Source organism: Lutra lutra, chromosome 7 (genome assembly GCF_902655055.1).
Source record: "Lutra lutra chromosome 7, mLutLut1.2, whole genome shotgun sequence".
In the NCBI taxonomy this organism is placed as follows: Eukaryota; Metazoa; Chordata; class Mammalia; order Carnivora; family Mustelidae; genus Lutra; species Lutra lutra.
Genome location: NC_062284.1, coordinates 100,921,865 through 100,941,174, shown reverse-complemented (window position 1 = coordinate 100,941,174; position 19,310 = coordinate 100,921,865). Strand labels below are relative to the sequence as shown.

Here is a 19,310-nt window from a genome sequence, read left to right as displayed (position 1 = left end):
AGTTTTCTCCTTTTTTCTTCCATTTTGGAAAATGATATAACACATGGGAGATTGGTAGCTGGAGGAAAGGAAGTTATTCAGTTATTAGAACTCAATGAAGAAAAATAATGTATAAGAAATGAAGAAAATTCAAGCTATGGGAATGATCTTCAGATGAAATCAGATCTTACATGAGAGATCAAGGGTTAAAATAAAAGAACTTATGGTTTTACAATCTACAAGAAGAGGAAAGAAGAAAAAGGAAAAAAACAAAAAATAAAAACAAAGAGGAGGCTTCAAACTATGCAATTGAAAGATAGAACCAGGATAACACTCAAGACCTGGCCTAAAATGATCTGAAATGCTCAAGAATAGGAAAGTAAAAGACCACTGAAAGGGTATAAATATTATCCAGAATTTTAAAAACAAGACTTAGGGATTAAGTTATTAGCATGATTTTGATGAGAACCTGTATTTGCATATTATAGATTATGTATAATCTATACCCTGAGATTTTTGTATTCTAAATGGCTTATTGTGTATGCTATGTGCTGGTCAACTATGATTCATGATTCTCCTTCCCAAACCTTCTCTTTCTCTAGCATTCCTTATTTAAATAAATGGCATCTACCCACTTCCTTAAGTCAGAAATCTGGAAGTCATCCTTGATTCATCTTTTCCTCACAATCAAATCCTATTGATTCTGCCTCTTAAATATCTGTTAAGTCAGTTCACTTTTTCCTCCTCTTCTTTGCCAACCCCATAATTCATTTCCTCCAATTGTCTCCTGTTTCCCCACATATATTACTTGGCACCATCTTATCCTCTATTCTGTACCTAGAATGATCATTCTGTGCCTAGAAAGATCTTTTAAAAATACAAGTGATTATGTCACTTCCCTGCTTAAATAAAATAAGAAACAAAAAATTTCAGTGGCTTTCCATTACTCTCAGAATAAAGACCAAGCCCTTAATAAGGCCTCTGAGATCTAGATTTTGTCTCTCTACAGTGTAGTCATGTTGGCTTTCCTTTCAGTACCTCAAAATCAATCAGCACTATTCCTTCTACCTAAATCAGTTTCCCTTGTACTCTTCGCTTAGCCAGTTCCTCCTTATTTTTCTTGTTTTAGCTTTGATGTCTTCTACAACCCATCATGACCTCCAGAAAGCATTATCTAGTCCCCTGCTGGAAGCTTCCATAGTATCCTGTACTACTTTTCCATAAACTCAGTTTATTTGTAAAACATTGTATAATGTTGCTCTCCCTTGCTCTATTATCAGTTCGATTCAGACTGGAACTGTCTTATCCCTTCTTTGTATCTTCAATGCCTAGCTGGAATGCCCCTAGCTGGTGAACGACAAACTCACTAAAAGACTGAGTGAATAAATCATGATTGAACAAAGAATTTGTGATAGGACAGAGCAGTGTAAAAGTACCTTCAGTCCCCAGGTCGAAATCTAAGGAAATTCTCCCTACAGGGGAGGATTAGCAATTAAAACAGGGACATTATATTCTAGGGCACCATGAATGGTTCTATTACTATTCTTTATTTTTACTTTTGCTCAAGTTTTTGCTGAGAAGAACTAGGCTCATGAATTTGGTATACCCAAAACATACCAGTAAAATGGAGAAGGAAGATAATCTGTGTCTCCATTTTTTTTAAGATGAGGAAGAGGTTCAGAAATCAAAATTATTGTTTATGGTCTCGAAGTAGTTTGGTGACCTGTGAATTATGGTGATGCCACATTTACTGTGTTTGACACTGAGGTTTGGCTACTATTCTGAAACTGTTTTTATGATTAGATAAGGCCTATGATTAGATAGTCTGATACTGAAAAATTAATCATTCTGAATCCTAAAAATATTTCTAACTTAATGTCAGCATCATGCAGTAATTATTCCTTTCTGAGGTAATAATATTCTCAAAATAGGGATTTTATCTCATATAAAATAGATCATAACTAGGGTGAACTAAATTATGAAAACAAAACTTTTTAATCATATTTCCAAGTTATCTTTGTCATAGAAGTGCAATTTGTAATTCTCTTTTCTTTGGCCACAGTTCTTCCAACATAGCTTCCCAACAGTGTCATATATTTTCTTCTAAACATTATGTTCTAGTTGTGTGACTAACACTGACAAATTTGTCTGTAACAAGAGTGTTCCGTGACCAGCCTGTCACCACTTCCCCTAAATCCAGGGTGGTTCCAAGTGAGTGATCTTTCAGAGACACTCCTCTTTGGTGTCTGGGTGTTACCCCACAATCTAGCCAAATAACTTTTCGAGGTCAGTAAACATTTTGGGTAAACAAGACTGATTTCATTTTTTGCTTTAATCAAAATCATCTAATTGTTGAGACTCTCCGTCATCTTAAGGAAAAACTGACAAAATTTACTCAAAATGTTTGTGCAATGTAGCCTGGTTGTATGGCAACAGAAAGTAAATCACTGAAAAAACAAATTTTTTAGTGGAAAAAATCATGATAAGTATGTGACTAAGAAAGGTCAGTATTATACTTCAGATCTAGCCAACTACTTGAAAAAAATACTTGAAGTATTTTTAAACCAGTTCTTTAATACTCAAAACTTTAAAATTACTTGTGGATATATTTTGTGCAGCTTATTTATTTATTAATTTTTTCCATTCTCAACACAGCAAAATGCTATGAGAATTATTAGCAATTAAAGTTATATTTAAATTAAAGAGATCACTAAGTTTTACTTCTCAATTGGTAATTTTTATAGGGAATTTATATGTCTAGTCACTTTAAAGAGGATAAACAGTAAGATTCAATTAAAAGTTTAACAAATAATTGGAAAGAAAACTAACACAATGGAATTATGTAGTGATAAAACAATCTGTAACGAAGTACTAGATTGTATAGGAGCTAGTCAGTGACAATGAAGAGAAACAAGTTGAAACAGTGTTTCTGAGGAGGTAAATTGGTAAAACATTTCTTTTTTTTTTTTTTAAAGAAATTGAGAATACTTATTAAATTCCTTATCTTATTTTTCTTTTCCAAAATGCTGATATAAAATCTGGATGTCAGTTTATAACCAGTTTTAATTTTCATTTTTATTTATTTTCAGGGAAACTTTTAAACATATACAAAAATAGGAAAACACGTCTTCATGTTCACATCACCAAGCCACACTAATAGCTTTATTTTTGGGATGCTCTCCCTGTAAAAATATTCACAAGATATTTCTCATACATTTCAGAATTTAGCTCCAATCACCTCACAAAGGCCTTCCGTGACCATTTTATTTAAAGCTGTACTCCCTCTGCCTCTTTTCTTTCTTTTTTCTTACCATAATATTTATTACCTTCTAACATATTACACTCTAAAAACATATTTTATTTCTTATCTGTTTGCAATCAATAAGTTACATGAAGGCAGGGACTACCAAATGTTTTCTTAATTGGTATATCCTAGTATGCACAATAAGGCCTAATGCATAGAACAACTTAATAAATGGTCAGTGAGGGGTACATGGGTAGTTTAGTTGGTTGGGCATCTGCCTTCAGCTCAAGTCGTGATCTTGGGGTCCTGGGATCGAGTCCCACAATGGGCTCCCTGCTCAGTGAGGAGTCTGACTCTCCCTCTGCCCCTCCTCACAACTCATGCTTACTGGTCCTCTCTCTCAAATAAATATACAAAATCTTTAACAAAAATAGTCAATAAATGAATTAATATGTAATGATATGGGGAGATGTCCATGATGCAATAAGCTTAAAAAAATAAAATAAAAATTACAACCCAGTGGAGCACCTGGATGCCTCAGTCATTAAGCTCTGCCTTCTGCTCAGATCATGGTCCCAGGGTCCTGGGTTTGAGCCCTGCATTGGGCTTCCTGCTTAGTGGGAAGCCTGCTGCTCCCTCTCCTCCTTCCCCTGCTTGTGTTCCCTCTCGTGCTGTCTCTGTCAAATGAATGGATCAAATCTTTAAAAAAGAGAAAAAGATCTTCAGCACATTTAAGAAAAAATTGTGTGGGGGGGGTGGAGGAGCAAGATGTCAGAGGAGTAGGAGACCTCAATTTCATCTGGTTGGAATTCAGCTAGAGAGTTATTAAACCATTCTGAACACCTACAAACTCAACAGGAGATCAAAGAAAAGAACAGCAGCAATTCTATGAACAGAAAAGCGACCACATTCTGGAAGGTAGGACGTGTGGAGAAGTAAATCCAAGGTAAAATACAGGAAGATAGGCTGCGGGGAGGTGGGAGGCGGGAGCCTTTGTCAGTCAGCTACCAGCAAGTGATAGAGCAGTAGAGCACAAAATCAGAACTTATAGAAATCTGCTCTGCGGAGGGATGTTCCTCAGTGGCTAAGAAGGGGGTGGAACCCTCGCTGGGACAGTGTGGTCTCAGGACCCTCAGGGTCACAGAAAGACTGAGGGTGCCTGAGTGTAGCAGAGCTCCCAGGTATAGGAGTGGGGAAGCCAGGTGCAAAGCCAGAGCGGAGGAGTGGGCTCTCAGCTCGGGGTTATCATAAACTGTGATCTGTAGCACAGATAGACCACTACTCTTTGAGCAAGGACCCCAAAAGTGGCAGATAAAGGAAACCTCCCCCTTCCTCCATGGGGAGGAGTGGCACAGGAGCACGCTGCAGGAATCTGCTGGGTTTGAAACTCAAATGGGGTCAGGTGCAGGAGACAGAAATACTCTGGGTGAGCAGAGTTCCACTGAAGACCAGGGAGATAGGCATGATTGACTGCTTTTCTCTGAGGGCTCACTGAAGAGGAGGGTCCCAAGCTCTCAGCTCCTCCAGGGCCAGAGATTGGGAAGCTGCCATTTTCATTCTCATCCTCCAAAGCTGTATGAAAAGCTTTCAGGGAACAAGAGCAAAACATAGCAGATTAGCCTGGCCCCTGGCAAGGATGGTGCAATTCCACCTTGGACAAAGCCATTTGAGAATTACTCCAACAGGGCCCTCCCCCAGAAGATCAGCAAAAACATCCAACCAAGACCAAGTTTACCATCAATGAGAACTGCAAAACTCCAATGCTAAGGGAACACAGCACATAGAATTCATGGCTTTTTTCCTATGATTCTTTAGTCTTTCAAAGTTAAATTTTTAAAATTTTCCTTCTTTTTAATTTTTTAAAATTTTTCCCCCGTCCTATTTTAAGCAACATCTTATCAATACCTTTTTAAAAATCTTTTTTGATTTTCATTTTTATAGTCATATTCTATCTAACCATTTTATTTAAACATATATATATTTCTTCCCTCCTTTCTTTCTTTCTTTAAAATTTTGGGATATGGTTTCTCTAACAGACCAAAATATATCCTAAATCTAGTGTATGGCTTTGTTCTAGTCTTCCACCTTTTTTTTTCTTTCTTTTTTCAACCAACTTCTTATCAATTCCTTTTTTAAAATCTTTTTTAACTTTCATCTTCACAGTCATATTCCATCCCTTCACTAAATTTATCCACACACACACACATATATATATTATATATTATATAAATTATATATATATTATATATATAAATTATAAATTATATAAATTATATATATGTATATATATAATTTCTTTAAGAATTTGGGAGGCAATTCCTTCTAACAGACCAAAATACACCCAAAATCTAGTGTGTGGCTCTGTTCTATTCACCAGCCTGATCATATTCTTTTTCTCTTTTTCCTTTCTCCCCTCCCCCAACTCCTGCAGTTGCAGGTCTCTCCTGATTTGTTTAGTGTATATTGTGGGGGGATATGTTACCCTTTTAGCATTTTGTTCTCTCAATCATCTATTCTTCTCTGGATAAAATGACAAAACAGAAAAAATCACCTCAAAAGAAAAAGAACAAGTACCAATTGCCAGGAATCTATTAATACGAACATTAGTAAGATGTCAAAACTAAAGTTCAGAATGAGATTATAAAGGTACTAGCTGGGCTTGAAAAAAGCATAAAAGACACTAGAGAATCCTTTTCTGGAGAAATAAAAGAACTAAAATCTAACCAAGTTGAAATTTAAAAAGCTATTAATGGGTGCTATAAAAAATGGAGGCTCTTACTGCTAGGATAAATGAGACAGAAGAGAGAGTTAGTGATATAGAAGACCAACTGATGTAGAATAAAGAAGATGAGAAAAAGAGATATAAACAACTACTGGATCACGAGAGGAGAATTCAAGAGATAAGTTGATACTGTAAGATGAAACAGTATTAGAATAATTGGGATCCCAGAAGAAGAAGAAAGAGAGAGGTGCAGAAGGTATATTGGAGCAAATTACAGTGGAGAACTTCCTGAATTTGTAGAAGGAAACAGGCATCAAAATCCAAGAGGCACAGAGAACACCCCCCCCCCCAAAATCAATGAAAATGGGTCAACACCTGTCATCTAATAGTAGAACTTACAAGTCTCAGAGACAAAGGGAAAATCCTGAAAGCGGCTCAGGACAAGAGGTCTGTAACCTACAACAGTAGAAATATTAGATTGGGATCAGACCCATCCACAGAGACCGGGCAGGCCAGAAAGGACTGGCATGATATTTTCAGAGCACTAAATGAGAAATACATGCAGCCAGGAATACTATATCCAGCTAGGCTGTCACTGAAAATAGAAGGAGAGATAAAAAGCTTCTAGGACAAACAAAAACTAAAAGAATTTGCAAACACCAAACCAACCCTACAGGAAATATTGAAAGAGGTTCTCTAAGCAAAAAGAAAGCCTGAAAGTAACATAGACCAGAAAGGAATAGAGATAATATACAGTAACAGTCACCTTACAGGCAATATAATGACACTAAATTCATATCTTTCGATAGTTACCCTTAATGTAAATGGGCTAAATTCCTCTATCAAAAGAACCAGGGTATAAGAATGGATTAAAAAAAAGCAAGACCCATTGATATGCTGTCTGCAAGAGACTCATTTTTAGAGCCAAAGACACCTCCAGATTTAAAGTGAGGGGGTGGAAAACCATTTACCATGCTAATGGACATCAAAAGAAAGTTGGGGTGGCAATCCTTATGTCAGACAAGTTAGATTTTAAACCAAAGACTAAAATAAGAGATGAGGAAGGACACTATTCATACTTAAAGAGTCTGCCCAACAAGAAGATCTAACAATTTTATCTATGCCCCTAACATAGGAGCAGCCAATTAGATAAGCCAATTAATAAGAGAATCAAAGAAACACACTAACAATAATGCAATAATAGTAGGGGACTTTAACAGCCCCCCCTCACTGAAATGGACAGATCATCTAAGCAAAAGATCAACAAAGAAATAAAAGCTTTAAATGACAAACTGGACCAGATGGACATCATGGATATATTCAGAACATCCCATCCCAAAGCAACAGAATATACATTCTTCTCTAGTGTACAAGGAATATTCTCCAGAATAGATCACAACCTGGGTCACAAATCAGGTCTCAACCTGATTGAGAATGATCCCAAAAGGTTGGGATCATTCCCTGTGTATTTTCAGACCACAATGCTTTAAAACTCAAACTGAATTACAAGAGGAAAGTTGAAAAGAACTCAAATACATAGAGGCTAAAGAGCATCCTACTAAAGAATGAATGGGTCAACCAGGAAATTAAAGACGAATTTTAAAAATTCATGGAAACAAATGAAAATGTACACACAATTGTTCAAAATCTTGGGATGCAGCAAAGGTGAACCTGAGAGGAAAGTATATAGCAATATAAGGCTTTCTCAAGAAACAGGAAATGTCTCAAATACATAACCTAACCCGACTAAAGAATGAATGTGTCAACCAGGAAATTGAAGAATTTAAAAAATTAATGGAAACAAATGAAAATGAAAACACAACTGTTCAAAATCTGTGGGACACAGCAAAGGCTGTCCTGAGAGGAAAGTATATAGCAATACAAGCGTTTCTCAAGAAACAAGAAAGGTCTCAAATACACAACCTAACCCTACACCTAAAGGAGCTGGAAAAAGAGCAGCAAAGAAAGCCTAAACCCAGCAGGAGAAGAGAAATAATAAAGATCAGACCAGAAATCAGTGAAGAACAATGAAGAAACCAAAAGAACAGTAGAAAAGTTTGATGAAAAAAGGAGCTTGTTCTTTGAAAGAATTAATAAATTGATAAACCCCTGGCCAGACTTACCAAAAAGAAAAGAGAAAGGACCAAAATTAATAAAATCATGAATGAAAGAGAGATCACAACCAACACCAAAGAAATAAAAACAATCATAAGAACATATTATGAGCAACTAGATACCAGCAAATTAGACAATCTGGAAGAAATGGATGCATTCCTAGAGACGTATAAACTACCAAAACTGAACCAGGAAGAAATAGAAAACCTGAACAGACCCATAACCAGAAAGGAAATTGAAGCAGTAACCAAAAATCTCCCAACAAAGAACCCAGAGCCAGATGGCTTCCCAGGGGAATTCTACCAACATTTAAGGAAGAATTAATACCTATTCTCCTGAAACCATTCCAAAAAATCGAAATGGAAATAAAACTTCCTAACTCATTTTATGAGGCAAGCATTACCTTGATCCCAAAACCACACAAAGACCCCATCAAAAAAAGAATTACAGACCAACATCCCTGATGCAATGGATGCAAAAATTCTCACCAAAATACTAGCCAATAGGATCCAACAGTATATTAAAAGGATTATTCACCACGACCAAGTGGGATTTATTCCAGACTGCAAGGTTGGTTCAAAATCTGCAAATCAATCAATGTGATACAATATGTTAATAAAAGAAAGAATAAGAACCATATGATACTCTCAATAGATGACAGATGAGGAAAAAGCATTTGACAAAGTACAGCATCCTTTCTTGATCAAAACTCTTCAAAGTGTAGGGATAGAGGGTACATACCTCAATATCATAAACGCCATCTATGAAAAACACACAGCAAATATCATTTTCAATGGGAAAAAACTGAGAGCTTTTCCCCTAAGGTCAGGAACATGTCAGGGACGTCCACTATGACCACTGCTACCCAACATATACCAGAAGTCCTAGCCTCAGCAATCAGACAACAAAAAGAAATAAAAGGCATCCGAATCAGCAAAGAAGTAGTCAAACTCTCACTCTTTGCAGATGATATGATACTTTATGTGGAAAACCCAAAAAACTCAACCCCAAAACTGCTAGAACGCATACAGGAATTCAGTAAAGTGTCAGGATATGAAATCAATGCGCAGAAATCAGTTGCATTTCTATACACCAACAATAAGATAGAGGAAAGAGAAATTAAGGAGTTGAACCCATCTACAATGGGACACAAAACCACAAGATACCTAGCAATAAATCTAATTAAAGAGACAAAGAATCTGTACTCGGATAACTACAGAATACTCATGAAAGAAATTGAGGAAGACACAAAGAAATGGAAAAATGTTCCATGCTCATGGATTGGAAGAACAAATATTGTAAAAATGTCTCTGCTACTAAAGCAATCTACACATTTAATGCAATCTCTATCAAAATACCATCAACTTTTCTCAAAGAAATGAAACAAATAATCCTAAAATTTGTATGGAACCAGAAAAGACCCTGAATAGCCAGAGGAATACTGAAAAAAAACAAAACAAAAGCTGGTGGCATTACAATTCTCAACTTCAAGCTCTATTAGAAAATTGTAATCATCAAGACAGTATGGTACTGGCACAAAAACAGACACATAGATCAATGGAACAGAATAGAGAACCCACAAATGGACCCTCAACTCTATGGCCAATTAATCTTCGACAAAGCAGTAAAGAATGTCCAATGGAAAAAAGACAGTCTCTTCAACAAATGGTGTTGGGAAAATTGGACAGCCACATGCAGAAGAATAAAACTGGACCATTTCCTTACACTATACACAAAAATAGACTCAAAATGGATGAAAGACCTCAATGTGAGGCAGAAATCCATCAAAAACCTTGAGGAGAACACAGGCAACAACCTCTTTGACCTAAGCCACAGCAACTTCTTCCTAAAACATTGCGAATGGCAAAGGAAGCAAGGGCAAAAATGAACTATTGTGACTTCATAAAGATCAAAAGCTTTTGCACAGCAAAGGAAACAGTCAACAAAACCAAAAGACAACAGACAGAATGGGAGAAGACATTTCTAAATGACATATCAGATAAAGGGCTAGTATCCAAAATCTATCAAGGCTTATCAAACTCAACACCAAAGAACAAATAATCCAATCAAGAAATGGGCAGAAGACATGAACAGACATTTCTGCATAGAAGACATCCATATGGCCAAGAGACACATGAAAAACTGCTCAACGTTACTTGGTATCAGGGAAATACAAATCAAAACCACAGTGAGATACCACCTCACATCAGTCAGAATGGCTAAAATTAACAAGTCAGGAAATGACAGATATTGATGAGGATGCAGAGAAAGGGGAACCCTCCTACACTGTTGGTGGGAATGCAAGCTGGTGCAACCACTCTGGAAAACAGTATGGAGGTTCCTCAAAAAGTTGAAAATAGAACTACCCTATGACCCAGCAGCTGCACTAGTGGGTATTTACCCCAAAGATACAAATGTAGTGATCTGAGGGGGCAAATGCACCCCAGTGTTTATAGCAGCACTGTCCACAATAGCCAAACTATGGAAAGAGTCTAGATATCCATCGACCGATGAATGGATAAAGAAGGTGTGGTATATATATAAAATGTGTGTGCATGTGTGTGTCTGTGTGTCTGTGTGTGTATACACACAAAGGAATATTATGCAGCTGTAAAAAAAAAAAAAAAAGCAAAACCCAAATCTTGCCATTTGCAATGACATGGATGGAAGTAGAGGGTATTATGCTAACCAAAATAAGTCAATCAGAGAAAGACAATTATCATATGAGCTCACTGATATGAGGAATTTGAGGAATAAGACAGAGGATCATAGGGGAAGGGAGGAAAAAATGAAGACAAAACCAGAGAGATAGACAAACCATAAGAGACTCTTAATCTTGGGAAACAAACTAAGGGTTGCTGGGGATAGGGGTGGGGTGGGAGGGGTGGGGGTAGCAGGGTGATGGACATTGGTGAGGGTATGTGCTATGGTGAATGCTGTGAATTTTGTAAGACTGATGAATCACAGACCTGTACCCCTAAAACAAATAATCCATTATATGTTAATAAAAAAATTGCAACACAATTTGCATAATCTACCATACTAGGGAGAAAAAAGTGGACTTGACAGAGGTAGTACCACTTACCAAATATTCTGCACTCCACATTCCACATGTCCACAGATTACTTGTAGCAGGGCAGAGCTATGACTACTAGTTTTGACTAGTAAATTGTAAGTGGAAGTGGAGTATGTCAATTATAGGCTGAGGCAGTAAAAAAATCAGTGTGATTTTATAGTCTCTTTTCATTGCTGTGGTGACTAAAAGCACCACGTATTGCAAAGTGTGACTACAACATGGTAGAACCTCCACAACCATGGGCCTGTGAGTGACTGCATGGAGAAAATGCCCTGCCAATCTGTTTAAGAAACCCAGCATTAGGGCGCCTGGGTGGCTCAGTGGATTAAGCCGCTGCCTTTGGCTCAGGTCATGATCTCAGGGTCCTGGGATCGAGTCCCACATCGTGTTCTCTGCTCAGCGGAGATCCTGCTTCCCTCTCTCTCTCTCTCCCTCTGCCTGCCTCTCTGTCTACTTGTGATCTCTCTCTGTCAAATAAATAAATAAAATCTTAAAAAAAAAAAAAGAAACCCAGCATTAGCAAGAAATAAATTTTTGTTATGTTAAGCCACTGAGATTTGGGTAGATTATTTGTTATTGCAATACAATCTAGTCTAACTTGACTAACACAAGTACACAAATTAGCACTTATCAAGCACTTACAATATGCTAGTAAACCTGCTGAACACTTATTAAAGCCTCGTGAAACCTTACAAATCAGTACTATTACTCTGGGAAGAGGAAGCTGTGGCAGTGAGAAAATCAGTAACTCATCCAGGGTGGCCACCTGAAATGGAAACCAGGCGGTCTGGTTTAAGGTCTACCAAACTGTTAGTAGTAATTATCCCTGAGGGTAGGATTATGGGGACTGATCATTCTTTGTTCTGTGTTTCCATAATGTTACATATTTTAAAATATTCATTCATTACCTTTGCACTAAGCAATACATAAGTAAATATGTAGATAAACTATATGTTAGCTACCTAAAGACTGAATTCAGAGATGGAAGTCAGGTCACACTGGATGGAGAATGGTATAACTGAGGAATGCCTAAAAATGACTCTGCCACCCATAGCCATACCTGGTTTTAATAAGTGAATTCCAGCAAATAAGGTGAATTGTATTGTATTTCACAATAAAATTGATTTAGTTTTGGAGTAGGGGTTGGGGGGAGTAGAAATACCTCTGTATATTTTAACTTTAAGCAAGGAAGGAATTAATAAAATGACCATGCCCATAGCAGGATGAACACTGTAGTTCTAGGAATGTTTTTCAGGTTTTCCAGTACTTAATAGCACTCTTTAAAAGAAAAGTAATTGTAAGGGCCTATTTAGCCAGAGCGGCCCCACCCCCGTTGAACTGCCATTTTGTTGTTTATGCAGTAAAACTTAAATTGACCCTGCCCCCTCCCCCACCCCAGGGGAACTTACTTAAAAACAAGTCCCAGAAACCAGTCCCAGGTAAAAAAAAAAAAAAAGCCCAAATACAAGGGTGGGTCAGGCCAGGTGGAGGTTTTCAATCAGTGGGGGCGCATACTGTCTCCTAGCTACCAAGGAGTGTGGGCCCCACCCTTTGGGCACCTTTTGGGCACCAATTCTCACCAAGGTGATAGGCTGGTTCAAATGTCTAGTAGGGTAAACTGTAATTCAGTTGGTCACCTAGCATGGCTGTGCAGCTTTCTCTGTGTGTTACAACTTCATTGGCCACCTGTGCGTGGCCAGGCCCAACCACATGGCCTTTGCTCTATAAAAGCTAGTCTGTGAAACAGAGAGTGGTCGTCCTCTCTGTAAGGGGTGGCCCCGACTGGTCTATTTGACGGTCGGTTTGATTCTTGATGCTTGGCGTGAAATAAAGTTTTGCTTGACCTTCGTTTTATATCAGTCTCACTCCTTTAATCATGGGCCCATTATTGGGGGACCCAACATAATAATAATAAAACAATTCCTTATAGTTAAAAATAGCCTTATTAAATGTACATTTTAAATGTTCTACTCAATCATATTTAAACAAAATATATATGGCATAATCCTTAATAATCAAGTGTACATGTACTTCTTCTGGCTGCCAAGGATCTAAATTTGGAAATTCAACAATGTATGACTCTTGACAGGAGGAAACTAGAAGATCAAAATACTGGTTTCCCCAGACTCTGGGCAGCTAGGTGTTCTGGGCTGCCTAGACCCTCTTGGCTTCTCTCATTTTTTGAGCCTTGTTTGTTCTCCAACCTTCTCACTGATTTGTAAACTAATGATCAATCCTTCCACAGTTGGTTTCTTCAGCTTGGAAGCAAGAACCTGACTTTTTCTTGGAAGCAAGAACTGTAGTTGACTATGGGCAACTATAGAATGCGAAGGCATAGTATCTAGGTGAAAATGAGCCACCTCTGAAGATCTAAACAACAAGATATATGTTGTTATCTATAACATGATAGCAAATGCCATAAATGCACTGCAATTAGATTAGAGATATTTTCCATACCACCACATTTCTCATAGGTTTGATTCTTTGTTTCCTTTCCAGGAATTTCTCCCATATCTGAGTATTCCCTAACTTCACACATAAATCTCCCTATGCTTAACCACCAGTCATCTTTCATTTATAACATCACACTTTCAAAAAAGTATCATTATGTTACATGATCTATGCAATATTAAAAATGCTATAATTTTGTGGTTTAACATTATAAAAATCAAGTTACTGAACCATTTTATTAGGTTAAGTTCAAAAGTCTATAAAACATAATACAGCCTCACCTATGAGAAAATGAAATTACCTGAGATTCACTTGCCTTATGTAAAAAATAATGCCAATCTTATCTCCCAGTATTAATATAAGGATCAAATGAAATAATTTATGAACATGTTTAAGGTATGTACCATATTTCATCAAATCTTAAGATATAGGGGCGCCTGGGTGGCTCAGTGGGTTGAGCCGCTGCCTTCGGCTCAGGTCGTGATCTCAGGGTCCTGGGATCGAGTCCCGCATCGGGCTCTCTGCTCGGCAAGAGGCCTGCTTCCCTCTCTCTCTCTGCTTGCCTCTCTGTCTACTTGTGATCTCTCTCTGTCAAATAAATAAATAAAATCTTAAAAAAAAAAAATCTTAAGATATATCCACTGTAAGACAAACCATTAGTTTAGGTGCCACAAAAAAAGAAACAAGATGGCAATTAAAAACGATAACACACCCTTTATAATCACTTGGAAGCTCAATTTCATACCTAGCAAAACAGTCATTTATACTTAATTAGATATAGACTATAATACAAAATTCGTGTGCAAACATTATGAGGAATATATGAATGAAATAAATTGGTTAAGTTACTCTTAAAACTCTTGATGAGATCAACATTCCTGAATCATTTCTCAAGTCAATCACCGATAGCCATTTTTCCCACATAATAGCATTATCTGTGTCATCAAAAACACTGTTGACGCGGAATTTCTTATAAGAATCCACAGGAGAATCCTGAACTCACCTCTTTCACAGACAAACTGAATGTTTAGCTATTAAAGGACAACTCCCTCTGAAAGAAATCCACAAAGTAGTTGAGTGACTCTTACACATCAGGAAAATGAGAAAAAACCCACACTGAAATGAGTAGGAAAGCCTCACATACAATCTCACCATAAACCTCAATCCTGGCACAGTGACACACAACTGGGAAGGAACTCACAACTCACAGCTTCTCTCTGAGGAATGAAGGGTTTGGACCCCATGGCTGGTACAGCAACTCTTAAGACTTCCACCTGAGAAATGGATTCCCAAAGCATCTACCTTTGAAAGCCAATGGGACTTGGATCTATAAGATCCACAGTCTTTGGTGAACTAATAGTTCTTAAAAGATTTCTGGGGTCTCACTATGGCTTACTTCCACAGGCCCAGTGCAGAGGCAGCAGACTGAAACAAGCCCAGTCTTTTCATGAAAGAAACTATTTCCTTACCTTAAAAGTTTCGGCTTGAGGGGCAGCCTTCTCATTTAATACAGTCCTGGTGTAGGTGTATTTCCTGTTCTCTCTCTGCCTCAATCCAGGTCATCAGTGTCTCCCAGAAAGGAGCTCGTTCACATGTCTGATGCCCCAGTTTTTGGAGTTACTGCCCAGATGAAGCCCCTTAATGGGGCTTATATTTGCGGGTAGGACTGTAACATAGGACTGTAACATAGGACTGCAACAAATATAAAAACAGTTCTTAACCAGGTATCCCTCCACTGCACAGCACAGATGCAGCAGATTGAAACGGTCTTTTTGTGAAGAGGCCTATTAGCTATCTTAATAGCTGTGGCCTGAGGGGCAGGCTCTTACTTTAACACCTGTCTAGGCACAAATTGCCATCCCCTCCAGAAACCAGGAAGGCCAGCAGGCACCATCTTTGTGCTTTCTCTTTGCCTCATTCCAGATTGCCATTGTCTTTGAGAAAGAAGCTTATGAACATGTCTGCCACCCTGGTTTTTGTGGCTGCCACGTAGAGGACACATCTCTTGATAACCTGGCACTAGTGGCTAGTGGGGCTTGTTTTCATGGACTCAATGGGATGGTAGCAAACAAACAGTTATTATTTTTTTAATTTTATTTATTTATTTGACAGAGAGAGATCACAAGCAGGCAGAGAGGCAGGCAGAGAGAGAGGAGAAAGCAGGCTCCCCGCTGAGCAGAGAGCCCGATGCGGGGCTCGATCCTAGGACCCCAAGATCATGACCTGAGCTGAAGGCAGTGGCTTAACCCACTGAGCCACCCAGGTGCCCCGCAAACAAACAGTTCTTAACTGCCTATCCCCCCAGGGTTGGATGTGCAGAGGCAACACACAGAAATACACATCTTCCAGTCTGCCCTTGAAGGAAGTATATTTACATGCTTCTGTCTGCTGCTCTCCCTGCGTGTGCTCTCTCTCTCACTCTCTCTGACAAGTAAACAAAATCTTTATGCTCAATTTAAAAGGAAGTGGATCAAGGATGAAAATATCCAGATCTAAGCATCAGAGGCCTTCCAGGCTACCTGATACACGATTTTTGTAGTTCTGAGAAGGAAAATTAAATTAAAACAATAAGGGCTTATGTCTAGAGTTAGCAATGTGTGTGCATGTGTGTGCACGTGTGTGTGTGTGTGTGTGTGTATATAAAGGTGACCATGGATAAGTGAGAACTTGTCAATGGATGAATGAGATATGGCAAGGGGTAATGTGTGTGTATGAAAGACTAATCAGTTCTGATCAATGATTAAAAGGTTTTACTACACACTTTTGTAACTATGAGGGTTTCTACACTTTATCTGAGACTAAAATTTTTTTATTTTTTAATTTTTTTTTGTTTTGGGGGCTTTTTTTGTTTTTTTGTTTTAAAGATTTTTATTTATTTTTTTGACAGAGAGAGAACAAAAGTAGGCAGAGAGGCCGGCAGAGGTGGGGGTGGGGGGGAAGCAGGGCCCCTACTGAGCAGAGAGCCTGACACGGGACTCGGTCCCAGGACCCTGAGATCACGACCTGAGCCGAAGGCAGAGGCTTAACCCTCTGAGCCATGCAGGCGCCCTAGACTGAAAATTTTTAAAAAGAAAGGAAAATGTTCCCTGAGTGTGTGGCTTCTAATTAGTCTGCATTTAGTGCTGACTGAGATCCTTCCCTTTGGGACACTGACAAATACTGGCACACCCTCAACTACTGGAAGTCAGTAAGAACATAAAAGACCACTTGGACAATCACAAAGCTTTGAGAGTAAACCATGAGGAGCTCAGGACTGAATAATAAGGTTCATCACCTAAATGAGACTACTCCTTCAAGAATGAGAAAGGTCACTCTTTTATCTAATGCAAGTCAACAGAGTCAAGAAAACTGAATGGAGGAACATGTTCCAAATAAAAGAACAAGATAAAACCTCAGAAGAAGACCTTAACGAAATAGAAGTGATTTACCTGACAAAGAGTTAAAAAAAAAAAATGGTCATAAAGATGCTTGCTGAGGTCAGGAAAACAATGAATTAATAAAGTGAGAATTACATCAAAGAGACAGAAAACATAGGAAAATACCAAACAGAGGTGCCTTGGTGGCTCAGTTGTTAAGCATCTGCCTTCATCTTCATCTCAGGTCATGATCCCAGGGTTTGGGGATCAAGCCCTGCACTGGGCTCCCTCCTCAGTGGGAAGCCTGCTTCTCCCTCTCCCACTCCCCCACTGCTTGTGTTCCCTCTCACTGTCTCTCTCTGTCAAATAAATAAAATCTTTAAAAAAAAGAAAAAGAGAGAGGGATAAAAAAGAAAATACCAAACAGAAATCACAGAGCTGAAAAATTCAATAATTGAACTAAGACACTCAACAAAAGTTTTTAACAGCAGAGGAAGTATAAGAAAATCATCAAACTCTAAGACAGGGCAGGAGAATTCAGGAACAGAGCAGTTCCTCCAACAAGAGGAACAAAAAGAGAAAAAAATGAAAAAGAAGAAAGATAGCTAAAGGGATTAATGGGACAACATTAAGAGGCCCAATATTTACATTTTAGGGGTCCCAGAAGGAGAAGAAAGATAAAGGGGCAGAGATTTTTTTTAAAGAAATAATGGCTGAAAACTTTCCTAACCTTGGAAGGATACAGACATCCAGATTCAGAAAATTCCAAAGAAGATGAATCCAAAAAGACCCACACCAAGACAAACTATAATTAAGTTATCAAAAGTTAAAGACAAGGAGAGAATAAAAAATAGCAAGAGAAAACTTGTTATGTATAAGGAAACGCCCAGAAAACGACCAATAAAGGGCACCTGGGTGATACAGTCAGTTAAGTGTCTGACTCTTGGTTTCAGTTCAGGTTGCGATCTCAGGGTTGTGAAATCAAGCCCCAAACCAGGCTCTGCATTCATTGCGGACTCTGCTTGAGAGTCTCTCTCCTTCTCCCTCTACCCCTTTCAATTGGGCGCACTCTCTCTCTCTCTCTCTCTAAAATAAATTAATCAATCTTAAAAAAAAAAAGACTATCAGATTTTTTTCAACAAAAACCTTGTGGGTCAGAAAGGAGTATCATGATTTATTCTTTCTCTTTCAAATAAATAATTATTTTTAAAGATTCTGTTTACTTGTCAGAGAAAGTGAGAGCACAAGCAGGGGGAGCAGCAGGCAGAAGGAAAAGCAGGGTCCCCATGAAGCAAGGAACCCAACACAGACTCCAACCCAGAACCTTGGGATTATGATCTGAGCCAAAGTCAGATGCTTAACCAACTGAGCCACCCAGGTATCCCAATAAATAATTAAAAAAAAAAAAAAAAAAAAAAAGGAGTTTTCCAGACAAGCAAAAACTGGAGTTTAGCACCACTACACTGAACTTACAAGAAATGTTAAAGGAATTTCTTTCAGATGAAATGAAAAGAGGCTAATTAGTAATGGGAAAACATATGACAGTATAAATTTCACTGGTAAAGGTAAATACATAGTTAAATTAAGAATAATCTAATGTTGCAATGGTGGTAGGTGATTAAACTACCAATAATCTAGTATGAAGGTTAAAAGACAAAAGTAGTAAAAAAAATAGCTATAACTACAATAATTTGCTAATGGATACACAGATAAAAAGATGTAAATTGTTAAATCAAAAACATAAAACGGGTGGGGCAGTAAAAATGTAGAGATTTTTTTTTTTTAAAGATTTTATTTATTTATTGGACAGACAGAGATCACAAGTAGGCAGAGAAGCAGGCAGAGAGAGAGGAGAAAGCAGGCTCCCTTCTGAGCAGAGAGCCCGATGTGGGGCTCGATCCCAGAACCCTGGGATCATGACCTGGGCTGAAGGCAGAGGCTTTAACCCTCTGAGCCACCCAGGCGCCCCAAAATGTAGAGCTTTAGAATGAGTTTGGACCTTAGTTGTTAACAACTTGAAATAGACTGCTACAAATATAAGATGCTTTATGTAAGCCTTACTGTAATCACAAAGGAAAACCTACACTAGATAGAGAAAAGATAAAGATAAAAAAACTAAGTATACCACTATAGAAAATTATCCAATCGCAAAGGAAGAAAGCAAAAGAAAAAGGAACTAGAAAACAATAAACAAAATGGCAGTAAGCCCATACCTATCAATAATTACTTTCAATGTAAATAGACTAGGGGTGCCTGGGTGGATCAGTCGGCTAAGTGTCTGACTCTTGGTTCTGGCTCAGGTAATGATCTCGGGGTAATGAAATTGAGCCCCGCATTGGGCTCTGTGCTCAGTGGGGAGCCTGCTTG

The 19,310-nt window shown here is 38.1% G+C and overlaps 2 non-coding genes across 2 annotated transcripts; both read left to right on the top strand.

The window, feature by feature from the left end:
- The first annotated feature begins 16,055 nt into the window (after nt 1-16,055).
- On the top strand, nt 16,056-16,134 carry LOC125105913 (small nucleolar RNA U2-19). Its single transcript, XR_007129152.1, has one exon. It is a non-coding gene; the product is annotated as a small nucleolar RNA U2-19 (small nucleolar RNA).
- A 184-nt stretch (nt 16,135-16,318) lies between these two features.
- On the top strand, nt 16,319-16,388 carry LOC125105912 (small nucleolar RNA U2-30). The gene has a single exon (XR_007129151.1). It is a non-coding gene; the product is annotated as a small nucleolar RNA U2-30 (small nucleolar RNA).
- The last annotated feature ends 2,922 nt before the right edge of the window (nt 16,389-19,310 follow it).